This window comes from Bos indicus x Bos taurus, chromosome 29 (genome assembly GCF_003369695.1).
Source record: "Bos indicus x Bos taurus breed Angus x Brahman F1 hybrid chromosome 29, Bos_hybrid_MaternalHap_v2.0, whole genome shotgun sequence".
Classification (NCBI taxonomy): Eukaryota; Metazoa; Chordata; class Mammalia; order Artiodactyla; family Bovidae; genus Bos; species Bos indicus x Bos taurus.
The window spans coordinates 13,595,137-13,607,485 of NC_040104.1; the positions used below are offsets into that span (position 1 = coordinate 13,595,137).

Here is a 12,349-nt window from a genome sequence, read left to right on the forward strand (position 1 = left end):
CACCTCCTCAAATATTTTAAACAAATAAATGACATAAAAGGAGGGGAGACTCTTACTTAAAGTCTTTAAAGACAACAACCAAATGCAATACATGTACATTCTCTAGATTCTGATTTGAATCAACAAACTGTGAAAAGGCATTTTTTTTTTTTTAGAGTATTGGATATGCACAGGATACTAGATGTTACTGTTGCTTGGAACAAAATAGCACTGTGGTTGTTTATACTTTGTGAAATGGTAATCTCTTCCTCAAAATACTTCAGCAAAAATATGTGCATGTGTACTGAGTAGCTCAGGTATGTCTGACTCTTTGCCAACCCATGGACTGTAGCCTGCCAGGCTCCTCTGTCCATGGGATTTTTCAGGCAAGAATACAGAAGTGGGTTGACATTTCCTCCTCCTGGGGATCTTCAGACTCAGGGATCAAACACACATCTCCTGTGTCTCCTGCATTTCGGGCAGATTCTCTATGCACCAAGCCATCAGGAAAAGTCGCTGGAGACCAAGGGAATTTAGTGACAAACTAGGGACTGGAATTCGGGCGGTTGGAGCTATGAGTCAGCCTCTGGAGAGCTGTGTGAGTGCTGTGCAGAGCTGTCCACCTGTGGAATGAATGGGCTACATTGTGGGCCTCCAGGCCTGAGCAAGGCGAGTAGAGGCTGTCTGACCTCCAGCTGCTCTAGGGGCTGCCTTGGGATTGCTGTCTGGAAGAGAGCTATTTTTTCCTGCTTACATCCATCTGGCCTGAGCGGCTGGGGAATTTTGTTTGTCCTTCTGGAGCCTTATCACAGCCAATGCCAAGGGAAATATGGAAGGCTGCAGTGTGACACCAAAGGGTACCCAAGCTGGACACCGAGCCTCAAATGTCTTGGCTGAGCACTTTATTAATAATTACACCAGTTCATGCATCATGCTGTTAAAAAACGTTTAAGTGTGTGTGTGTGTGTGTGTGTGTGCGAGCTTTAGGGGGACTTAAATGCTAGGGTGAAATGCTTTCCACTGGGGTGAAGTGCACCCTCACTCCAGCTGGTAGTTCATCCTGGTTCATCAGGAATGATTTCTTCAAAATAGAAATAGTCTTCAAAAACAAATTTATGGCAACCAAAGAGGAAAGGTGGAAGGGGTGAGGGATAAATTGAGAGTTTGGGACTAATATATACAAAGTAATATATATAATATTTATATAGTTATATAATATAGTTTAATATGTTTATATATTATTATATGTATTATATATTTATATATAATATATATGTATAAAGTAATATATATATATAAATCACTAATATATATAAAGTATGAAATCTAAAAAGAGCTACTCTATAGCACAGGAAAGTCTAGTCTACTCAGTATTCTGTAGTAACTTATATGGGAAAAGAATCTTAAAAAGAAGGGATATATATAAATAACCAAAATCACTTTGCTATGTACCTGAAACTAACATAATATTGTAACTCACATATACCCCAATATAAAATAAAAATTAAATTTAAAAAAGATAAGGTTTCTTCTAAGGACTAGAAGGGGCTCTTTTCCCTCATGGGACTCCTGATGTGATGCTGGAGCCAGCAGAGCAAATGTAGAACAACTCATCATTATCTGAAGTTGCCTTTTCCCTGGCTTTGGTGTTCTTTGGCTTCTAGTGGGCACCTTTGACTTTGGAGAATCTCATACAAGAGCCCATAGACACTGGGTGGTCATTAGTTGAAGGCTGAAAGATAGGAGCTGGTGGGAGTGTGAAAGCCCAGTTCCCAAGCCTTGGATTAGGTATGTTAGAGACACAACTTATGTTCCAGAGCTGCCTGTGACAGCAGGCTACAGCTCCCCTCTCCAAGGCTTCCATGATATCACACAAGACTCGGTTTCATCCATTTGCCTGTCCTGCTTCCCCTGTGCCCTTACTGGTTTCTCAGGAAGAATTCTGAAATAAATCACTTGTACAGGAAACCTGGAATCATGGGCTATTCTGGGGCAAATGACCTAAGATGATCCCCTTCTTTAGGCAACCCCCCTGAAAGCCCAAGTGATATAGGTTCCCCTTCCAAGTCTTCCTACAGCATCTTGAAGCTGTCTGGGCTATGTAGCTTTGTCCTTGCTTGAGTTTCTGAAGCCCATGCTAGATCACAGATTCCAGAATGCAGGGACCTTACCTTACTCACTTGGAAGTCCATGTGAGAAGATCTTGTCTCTATCCATCAGACTCTAATTGTCAAAGCAAAGTTAACACAGAGATTTGTTAATAGATTATGAGTGTTAGGTTACAGGCTCAACTGCTGTAATCAAAGCCTAAATAACATTGCCTTCAATAGAATACACTTTCATTTCTCTTCCATGCAATAATAGTCCAGCTCACTCCACAGTGATGGGGACCCAATTTTTTCTTACTGCTTTGTCATCTTCCACATGTGATACTCACCTCTGATCTAACATGGCTTCTCCAGCTCCTGTTATTACATCTGCATTCCAGCTCAAGCTGGAATCAAGATTGCCGGGAGAAATATCAATAACCTCAGATATGCAGATGACACCACCTTTATGGCAGAAAGTGAAGAGGAACTAAAAAGCCTCTTGAGGAGAGTGAAAAAGTTGGCTTAAAGCTCAACATTCAGAAAACAAAGATCATGGCATCTGGTCCCATCACTTCATGGCAAATAGATGGGGAAACAGTGGAAACAGTGTCAGACTTTATTTTGGGGGGCTCCAAAATCATTGCAGATGGTGACTGCAGCCATGAAATTAAAAGACGCTTACTCCTTGGAAGGAAAGTTATGACCAACCTAGATAGCATATTCAAAAGCAGAGATATTACTTTGCCAACAAAGGTCCACCTAGTCAAGGCTATGGTTTTTCCAGTAGTCATGTATGGATATGAGAGTTGGACTGTGAAGAAAGCTGAGCACCAAAGAATTGATGCTTTTGAACTGTGGTGTTGGAGAAGACTCTTGAGGGTCCCTTGGGCTGCAAGGAGATCCAACCAGTCCATCATTCCTTCCAAGGATCCTGGGAAGTTCCTGGGTGTTCCTTGGAAGGAATGATGCTAAAGCTGAAACTCCAGTACTTTGGCCACCTCATCTGAAGAGTTGACTCACTGGAAAAGACTCTGATGCTGGGAGGGATTGGGGGCAGGAGGAGAAGGGGACGACAGAGGATGAGATGGCTGGATGGCATCACGGACTCGATGGACATGAGTTTGAGTGAACTCCAGGAGATGGTGATGGACAAGGAGGACTGGCGTGCTGTGATTCATGGGGTCACAAGGAGTCAGACACGACTGAGTGACTGAATTGAACTGAACTGATTCCAGCTAGGACAGAAGGGGAAGCAGGATATCCCCCTTTCATTAAAGGCCACAACCAAAAGTTATAAACTCACTTTCACTCATTTGTCATTGGCTATGATGAAGTCACAGAGGCTAGGAAATGAACTTTTTAGCTGCGTGGCCCTAGACTAGGGGTTTAGTTACCAAATGAAGGAGACAATTAGGAGTTCCTGTTATACCCTCTTGTTTAAGTGAAGAGAAACTGAGTTACACTATGAAGACATAAAACCCCCAAACCTCAAAGTCTCGATATAACTAAGGTTTATTCCTCACTCACATCTGACTTTGTGAACAAGGAGCCTTGCTCATCACACTCTCTCAGGGAGGAAAGTGGGTGGAGGCTCCCTCTGGACGCAGGGGAAGGGAGTGTGTGGCAAATTGGGCTCTGTTTCTTAAAGGGCTCCACTTGGAAGTGACTTATCACTTCTATTCAAACTCCACTGGCTGAAGTAACTTCCATGGTCATGGCAAACCTGGGGGTGGTGAGCACACAGAAGGGCAGGGGAATGTGATCCTACTGCAGAACATTCATGATGAACAACAAGGGCCACCACCCTTCATTCACGGCCCTGTGCTTTGTTTTTCTTTGGTTCTCCCCACCCTGCTCTCAGCCTGTTTTGACCTGTAGATTAGGATTTAGATGAGAGGGATTTATATGGGAGGGCATATACTAGGTTGTTAATAAATGGGGAAACCAAGCCAAAAAAAGAAAGAAAGAAGTCCAAAATCTATTAGAAAGCATACTTGTAATTGCAACTCTGCATTTATATCTGATTAGGTATATATACAGTTTATAAATAAATTTAACAAAAAGCATAAAGGAAAAAAAATTAAATATAAATTCATTGACCAAATTAGGAAAGGAATACATCAAGGTTGTACATTGTCAGCCTGCTTATTTAACTTACATGCAGAGTACATCATGAGAAATGCCAGACTGGATGAAGCACAAACTGGAATCAAGATTGTCAGGAGTTATATCAATAAGCTCAGATACACAGATGACACTACCCTTATGGCAGAAAGAGAAGAAGAACTAAAGAGCCTCTTGATAAAAGTGCAAGAAGGAAGTGAAAAAGTTGGCTTAAAATTCAACATTCAAAAAACTAAGATCATGGCATCCAGTCCCATCTCTTCATGGCAAAAATGGGGATACAATGGAAACAGTGAGGGACTTCGTTTCTTTGGGCTCCAAAATCACCGCAGATGGTGACTGCAGTCATGAAATTAAAAGATGCTTGCTTCTTAGAAAAGCTATGACAAACATACACAGCATATTAAAAAGCAGAGACATAACTTTGCCGACAAAGGTCTAGTCAAAGCTATGGTTTTTCTAGTAGTCATGTATGGATGTGAGAGTTTGACTATAAAGAAAGCTGAGTACCAAAGAGTTGATGCTTTTGAACTGTGGTGTTGGAGAAGACTCTTGAGAGTCCCTTGGACTGCAAGGAGATCAAATTAGTCAATCCTAAAGGATCCAGTCCTGAATAGTCCTTGGAAGGGCTGATGCTGAAGCTGAAGCTCCCATACTTTGGCCACCTGATGAGAAGAACTGATTCATTGGAAAAGCCCCTGATGCTGGGAAAGATTGAAGGCAGGAGGATAAGGGTATGACAGAGAATGAGATGGTTGGATGGCCTCACCAACTCGATGGACATGAGTTTGAGCAAGCTCCAGGAGTTGGTGATGGACAGGGAAGCCTGGTGTGCTGCAGTCCATGGGGTTGCAAAGAGTCAGACAAGACTGAGCAACTGAACTGAACTTACTGATCAAATCCAACTAATAAATAATAATAAAGCCTTACAACATTAAGCACATAGTAGTGTCAGGTTTAAGTTTGGATGCACATTACAAAAAACCTAAAACATCAATATCTTTAAGAAGATAAAATTTGATTTTTTTTCTCCCATAAAAAGAAATCTGGATGTGGGACATCCAGAGCTTGCTAGTTTACATCTCCAAGGTCACATGATGGGTCAGTACAACTGCAGGAGTTCCAGCCATCATATCTGAAGTCCAGACAACGGTTAAGAAGAAGGTGGGGAAGGAAAGAGACTCATCTCCCAGCTGAATCAGCTCTTTGAAGGCAGTCTTCCAAGAAATCCTTCTTACAGGTCTGCTTATATCACAAAGTCACCAGTCATGACTAAGAGCAAAGGAAGGTGGGAAATGCAATCTTGTAGCTACTGCACATATGGCTATATAACAGAAGGCATTCTGTTTTTAAAGATAACCTGAGAATGGCAACTGCATAGGTAGCTACCACCCCCTGCCTCAAGAGACACAAAAGATCCACCCAAAAAGATGGATCAGGCCGAAATGCAAGGCACAGAGTGGGAGTCACTAGGGTGGAGCAAGAATGAGGAAGAGCTACATGGATCTGACCTGAGATCTCATGGGACAAAAAGAAAAGACAAAGTCTTCACTGGAGATCTCCTTAGCACTGAATTGGGGATTAAACCTACCACACGGTCAAACTTCTTTTGGAAAAGTGCTTTTCCAACTCAGGTTCCAAGTCTTTCTCAATATCTCAGTTTAAGTATCTTGTCTTTGTTACCTCACATTCTGACCTGCCTGTCTCACCTCCCTTACTTCTGTTCACATCATATCTTCATCCAGTCCACCAGCATTTGTTGTTGTTCAGTCACTCAGTCATGCCCAGCTCTTTGCAACCCCATGGACTGCAGCACGCCAGGCTTCCCTGTCCTTCACCGTCTCCTGGAGCGGCTCAAACTCATGTCCATCGAGACGCCATCCAACCATCTTGTCCTCTATCATCCCCTTCTCCTCCTGCCCTCAGTCTTTCCCAGTATCAGGGTCCACCAGCATAACAAGATTCAGTATTAAGGAGATTCAGTATTGAGAAGCAGATAGAAACAGGATGACTACTTTAATATGTATTCTGTTCCTGATCAAGGTCATCTGAAGGACTGAGATGGCTAGAATAGGGATATCTCTTGTTTCCTGTAAAATCTCAACCCAAGAAGGTGACTTCCTTGAAACTGGGGATAGTGTGTTCACTTTGCATCCACTGGTCTAACAGTACAGGTATTCAGTGTATGTATGTGGAGTGAATGAACAAGAGAAGATAGTAAAAAACTGTCTTTGCTTTCTCTTTCTCACTTTTTTGCCTGTGTCAGGGTTGGTCTGAATAGGAAATTAGAAATATTCAAGGACTGGTGTATGGGGACATGGGTGCAAGTGATAGAGGACCAGGGTCATAGAGGGTAGGGAGGTTAAAAAGAGCCAGAAATGGGAAATAAGAGGAAACAAGCTAGGAAGAGCAGGCTTTTCTAATGCCATCTGCTTCAGATGACCTGAATTTTGTGCCAAGTTTGCCCCCTCCTTCTTTTGCCCTAATTCTCTATCTTTACTTATTCAGCACAGCCAGCATTACTCTCCCCACCCCATCCTAAGATGACTTGGCAGTGACCCAGTTGATTCAGAGAGCAGCCCTTGTCATTTCCTCTCAACACCCTCAGTGGAATCTCTGTGTCTGTCACATTCACAGGATAGTGCTGTCAGTCTTTCAGGAGTTTCTAGGATCCGTGTGAAAAGATATATAGAATAGTGTCTTCCTACCTTAGAGAAGTTTCCATCTAGAGAGAGTGAATGTTCAATTACAGAAAAATGCAGCAAATACTAAAAAAAAAGGGGGGGGGCGGAAATGTGAAATTGAAGAACATACAAGGGGGGCACTTACCGAGTCTTGGGGGTGCCAAAGGGGCTTTCCAAAAGTGGAGTATATGAATGACATTCTAAAGAATGTCAGTGATAGGAAAACCCAAAACAACAGTGGCTTACAAAGGTGGTTTACTTCCTTTTGTATAAAAATCCAGATGTGGGCATCCAGCAGTGTCATAGGGCATGGAGCTCCATGGTGTCAGGGCTCAGGCTCCCTCTCTTTTGTTGTGTGGTCAGGCATGACCTCTAGTCTCACGGTTACCTCATGGTTCAAGATGACTACCCTAGCCCAGGCTACTGTGTCCATATTCATGTTCTACCATTGTACCAGTAAGTTAAAGGATTGCAGAATATACACTCAAGCCATCAGTAGTATTTTCTAAAACAAATACCAAATGAAAAATTATACCACAAAAAATGTTTATAACAAAAGGTTAAGATTCACTGTCTTGACCCTCCCTGCCCCCAGAAACAGTTTCAACTCAGCTTTCTGACAGCTGCTGTCAATGGGAGCCATGCCGACATTATGTTCAAAGTTAAACGTTTTCAAAACCAGCCACAGCATCCCTCAAAAGTGCTACCTGTGTCCCAGAAGGGGCAGTAGCTTAGATGGCCTTCCTCACTGATTCCATCCCTGGCAGCCTATGAGGGACTCTTCATGAAAGTGAAAGTGTAGTCGCTCAGTCATGTCCGACTCTTTGTGATACTATCAATTGTATGTAGCTGCCAGGCTCCTCTGTCCATGGGATTTCCCAGGCAAGCATATTGGAGTGGGTTACCATTTCCTTCTCCAAGGGATCTTCTGGACCCAGAGATGGAACTCATGCCTCCCACATTGCAGGCAGGCTCTTTACCATCTGAGCCACGAGGGAATCTATGAGGGACTCTTCAAAGAAAGTAAACTCAGCTCAATAGTCAACAGTGATTATCTTAGCCAATCAGATCCACTCTCTCAAGAATTTGAAAAAGAAATCTGAGAGTATCCATTGAAAGGAAAGGTGTAACAAGAAAAAAGAATCAAATGAGGATAATGAGGCCAAAAGTATTGCTGCTCCTGGCACTGTAGCGCCAGGTCTTAATTCAACATCGAATAAAATTTTCAATTTGGTCAGAAGATTTCCTTGGTCTAAGAAGCTCTCATCCTAGGGCACCACTTTTACAAAGCTGCAATTTTGGACGCTGCTAAGAAGCAGACAGGGAACCGCTTCACCTCCAGGTCAGCTTGTCTGAGTACAAGCTGCCTAGACAAGACAGCACTAGTAGCAGGGCCTTGCTTCATGGGGCACCAGCCCAGTGATTCTGGGTGAGTTAGGCTGCCTGTTATTTTTTAAGCACTACCCACACAGAATGGACTATACGTAACCTAGGACCTTGGCAGAGGAACCAGAGAGCAAATTGCCAACTTCTGTTGGATCATCGAAAAAGCAAGAGACTTCCAGAAAAACAACTACTTCTGCTTCATTGACTACGCTAAAGCCTTTGATAGTGTAGATCACAGCAAACTGTGGATAATTCTTAAAGAGATGGGAATACCAGACCACCTTACCTGCCTCCTGAGAAATCTGTACACATGTCAAGAAGCAACAGTTAGAACCAGACTAGGAATAAGACTTGTTCCAAATTGAGAAAGGAGTACGTCAAAGCTGTATATTGTCACCCTGCTTATTTAACTTATATGCAGAGCACATCATGCAAAATGCTGGACTGAATGAAGCACAAGCTGGAATCAAGATTGCCAGGAGAAGCATCAATAACCTCAGATATGCAGATGACACCACCCTTATGGCAGAAAGTGAAGAGGAACTAAAGAGCCTCTTGATGAAAGCAAAAGAGGAGAGTGAAAAAGCTGGCTCAAAACTCAACATTCAAAAAACCAAGATCATGGCATCCGGTCCATTTTCCATCACTTCATGGCAAATAGACAGGGGAACAATGAAACAGTTAAAGACTTAATTTTCTTGGGCTCCAGAATCACTGCATATGGTGACTGCAGCTATGAAATTAAAAGATGCTTTCTCCTTAGAAGAAAAGCTTTGACAAACCTACACAGCATATTAAAAAGAAGAGACATTACTTTGCTGACAAAGGTCCGTCTAGTCAAAGCTATGATTTTTTTCCAGGAGTCATGTAAGGATGTGAGAATTGGACTATAAAGAAAGCTGAGCACCAAAGAATTGATGCTTTTGGACTGTGGTGTTGGAGAAGCCTCTTGAGGAGATCAAATCAGTCAATCCCAAAGGAAATCAACCCTGACTATTCATTGGAAGGACTGATGCTGAAGCTGAAGCTCCAATACTTTGGCCACCTGATGAAAAGAACTGACTCCTTAGAAAAGCCCTTAGATGCTGGGCAAGACTGATCGCAGGAGGAGAAGGGGACGACAGAAGATGAGATAGTTGAATGGCATCACCGACTCGATCGACATGAATCTGAGTGAGCTCCGGGATTTGATGATGGACAGGGAGGCCTGGCGTGCTTCAGTCCATGGGGTCGCAAAGAGTGGGACACGACCGAGAGACTGAAATAAACAAATGAGGGCCTTGGGAAACAGATTACTTTTCAGAAGCTACTCAGTTGTTTTGAGGAGCCAGCCAGTCAGTTCCAGCTTGACAGCCACTGCTGTTTGGGGACACTTAGGACACTGATCACTTCAGTCCTGGCGTGGGGATTCCTAAGTCTGAGCTCAGACCGTCGAGGGAGTCCCCTTGGTGCTGGAATTCCATTCGTTTCCCTTCGAGTCTCCTTTGGGCCACTTTGAGTCTCACCCTGAAGGTCAGGTACTGTTTGGAAGAAAAAAAAAAAGGAGACCATCTCTCTCCTGTCACAGAATCCGCGGATACCTGCGCATGCGCACTCGCCCAGGGCCCTCCAATGGACGGTGTCCCTTCTGGGGGCGGGGCAATGGCCTGTGGGGGCGGGGCCAGCCTCCCCTCTCACGGGAGGGATCTCGTGGGCCCTCCCGTGGGTGTGGTCCCCCGGGTGGCGGCGAGTGTTCCCGGGGGTTCTGGGGGCGCGGCGGGGGGCGGGGGGTACGCTATCGTGGTGACTCAGAGGCCTGCGGCGCGCCCAACGTGCTGCGGGAAGAGTGACGTAGGACTCGGCTCCCAGCGCCCGGACGTTCAAGGGGTCACTTCCGGCGGGAGGGGGCGGGCCTCGTCGGTTCCGGAAATGTGGGCTTAGGCTGCGATTTAACCCCCCGACGGCTGTGGCAGCTGCGGAGGCGGCTTGGGGTACGTGAGTCGGACCTGGGGAGGGGCGAGGATGGGAATTGGGGCGGCGCTGGCCGTCGCTCCCGGCGCGTCCCCGGGCGTGCCCACTTCACCTGGCAAAGGCTGGTGATTGGGCGCGAGGGACGCGTGACTCCCGCCGGGACCGGCGTTCCTGCCCGGTGCAGTGGAACCGCGGGAGGGAGGCAGTACTCGAGCTCCCTGCCCAGGTCCGGTGTCCAGCCTCGCTTCACCCATCACTGTCCGCTTTTCTCCCTCCACCCCGTACTTGAGCGTCTTGCCGGTCACACTTCTGGTGACATTAGAATCAGGTTGCCCATCGTACAGGTGGGGAAAGAGGTATGAGTGCGGTGACTTGCCAGCGGCAGTCTGGCTGCAGAGTGGAGTCCAAATGACGCTCTGGTCTGTAACCCTTTGGGTTGTGCCCTTTCTGCAGGGCAGTGAGGATCGATCTTTGCAGCTTGGATCTGTTCTTATCCTGTATTCTTGTCCCAGCATCACTGACCAATCCCTAGTTCTGGGCCGGCAGGGTACAAAGGTCATTGATGCTTGTGTATCTCCAAGGTGTGCCTGGTTCCTCCTGGGTTCCAAGAGGGTGGGTGAGTGGCTGTGTGTTTGACTCTGCACCTCAGGGTTTCAGCAAGTCAGTGCTTTCTCAGCTGTCCAGTATCTGGGTCACTCACCCTGAGAATGCCCCACCTTAACTCTGGAAACTTTACAGACTTCGGCAGTGTCCTAGTGATACTACTGTTTGTGACTGAGGCCTTTCCCACCCTCTTCATTGGCTGCCTGCCTCTTACTCAGGAGTCCCATCTCCTACTGGTGCAACCAAGATGCTTCCACTTGACTGTCAGGTCTCTGACTGTTGTTGGTCCTAGAGCTGCAGGTGGTGGTGACAGAGGGACTTGGGAAGGAAAGACTTTCTATGGTTGTTGTCCAAAGCTGTGACCCTGCGCAGGCCTGAACTCTGGTTCTGGATGGGAGAGAGGACTTGCAGTGAAGTTCTGGACCCTGGAGTGAGAAAGTTAGCATTCTTGGCAGTCATAGTGCCTAGAAAAGCTTTTCCCCCTAGATCATGCCAGAAATCTGGCTTGATGCCTTTGTAGTTTCCATTAGATTGGAATTTTTCTTAGTAGATTTCATTTGGACAGCTTCTATGGCTTTTTTGTTTTATTTCAAGGTAGCAATAGCTCTGATTTTTTACCTTGCTGCCCTGTGCTTTTGGCAGTGTTCTAGGGGCTTTGTGAACATATAAGGATTCTGGAGAAGGCAATGGCACCCCATTCCAGTACTCTTGCCTGGAAAATCCCATGGACGGAGGAGCCTGGTAGGCTGCAGTCCATGGGGTCGCTAAGAGTCGGACACGACTGAGTGACTTCACTTTCACTTTTCACTTTCATGCATTGGAGAAGGAAATGGCAACCCACTCCAGTGTTCTTGCCTTGAGAATCCCAGGGACGGGGGAGCCTGGTGGGCTGCCATCTATGGGTCACACAGGGTCAGACACGACTGAAGTAACTTAGCAGTAGCAGTTAGCAAGAATTCTGGAAACAGTTCAAGGTAGGTGGTGAGCCCATTTTACAGATGAAGTGAGAGAGACCTAGAGATGTTAGATGGAGTGCTGCAGCCAGTAAGTGGCCACATTAGGAGTTTTAACCTGTGAGCCTTATTTCCAAGCTAATGTATTTGCTGGCTGTTAAGCATCTGTAATGCTTGTCAAAGATATGGAGCCCCACCTCCAGATATTCTTGCTTAGGTTCTCTAGGGCATGTTCTGTTCTGTGCTTAGTCGCTCAGTCATGTCCATCTTTTTGCAATCCCATGGACTGTAGCCCACTAGGCTCCTCTGTCTATGGAGATTCTCCAGGCAACAATAATGGGATGGATTGCCATGCCCTCTTCCAGGGGATTTTTCCGACCCAGGGATCAAACCCAGGTCTCCCGTATTGAAGGTGGATTCTTTACCGATTGAGCCACCAGGGAAGCCCAGAAGGACATAGGAATTTGTATTTTTAACGCTTAAACTCGGTGATTCTTACTGTAAGGCAAGTTTGGAAGCCCTGCTTTACAAAAAAGGAGTTTGTAGATTTGTTGAGCTTGGAAGTGAAATTTTTCCTAAG

At 45.4% G+C, this 12,349-nt stretch overlaps 1 protein-coding gene across 1 annotated transcript in view; it reads left to right on the forward strand.

Annotated features, from left to right (window-relative positions):
• The first annotated feature begins 10,130 nt into the window (after positions 1-10,130).
• Positions 10,131-12,349, forward strand: part of VPS37C (VPS37C, ESCRT-I subunit) — a 30,272-nt gene continuing 28,053 nt past the window's right edge. Inside the window, exon 1 of the mRNA XM_027531780.1 lies at positions 10,131-10,233. The gene's annotated coding sequence lies outside the window, so the exon portion shown is untranslated. The remainder of the gene's footprint in view (positions 10,234-12,349) is intronic.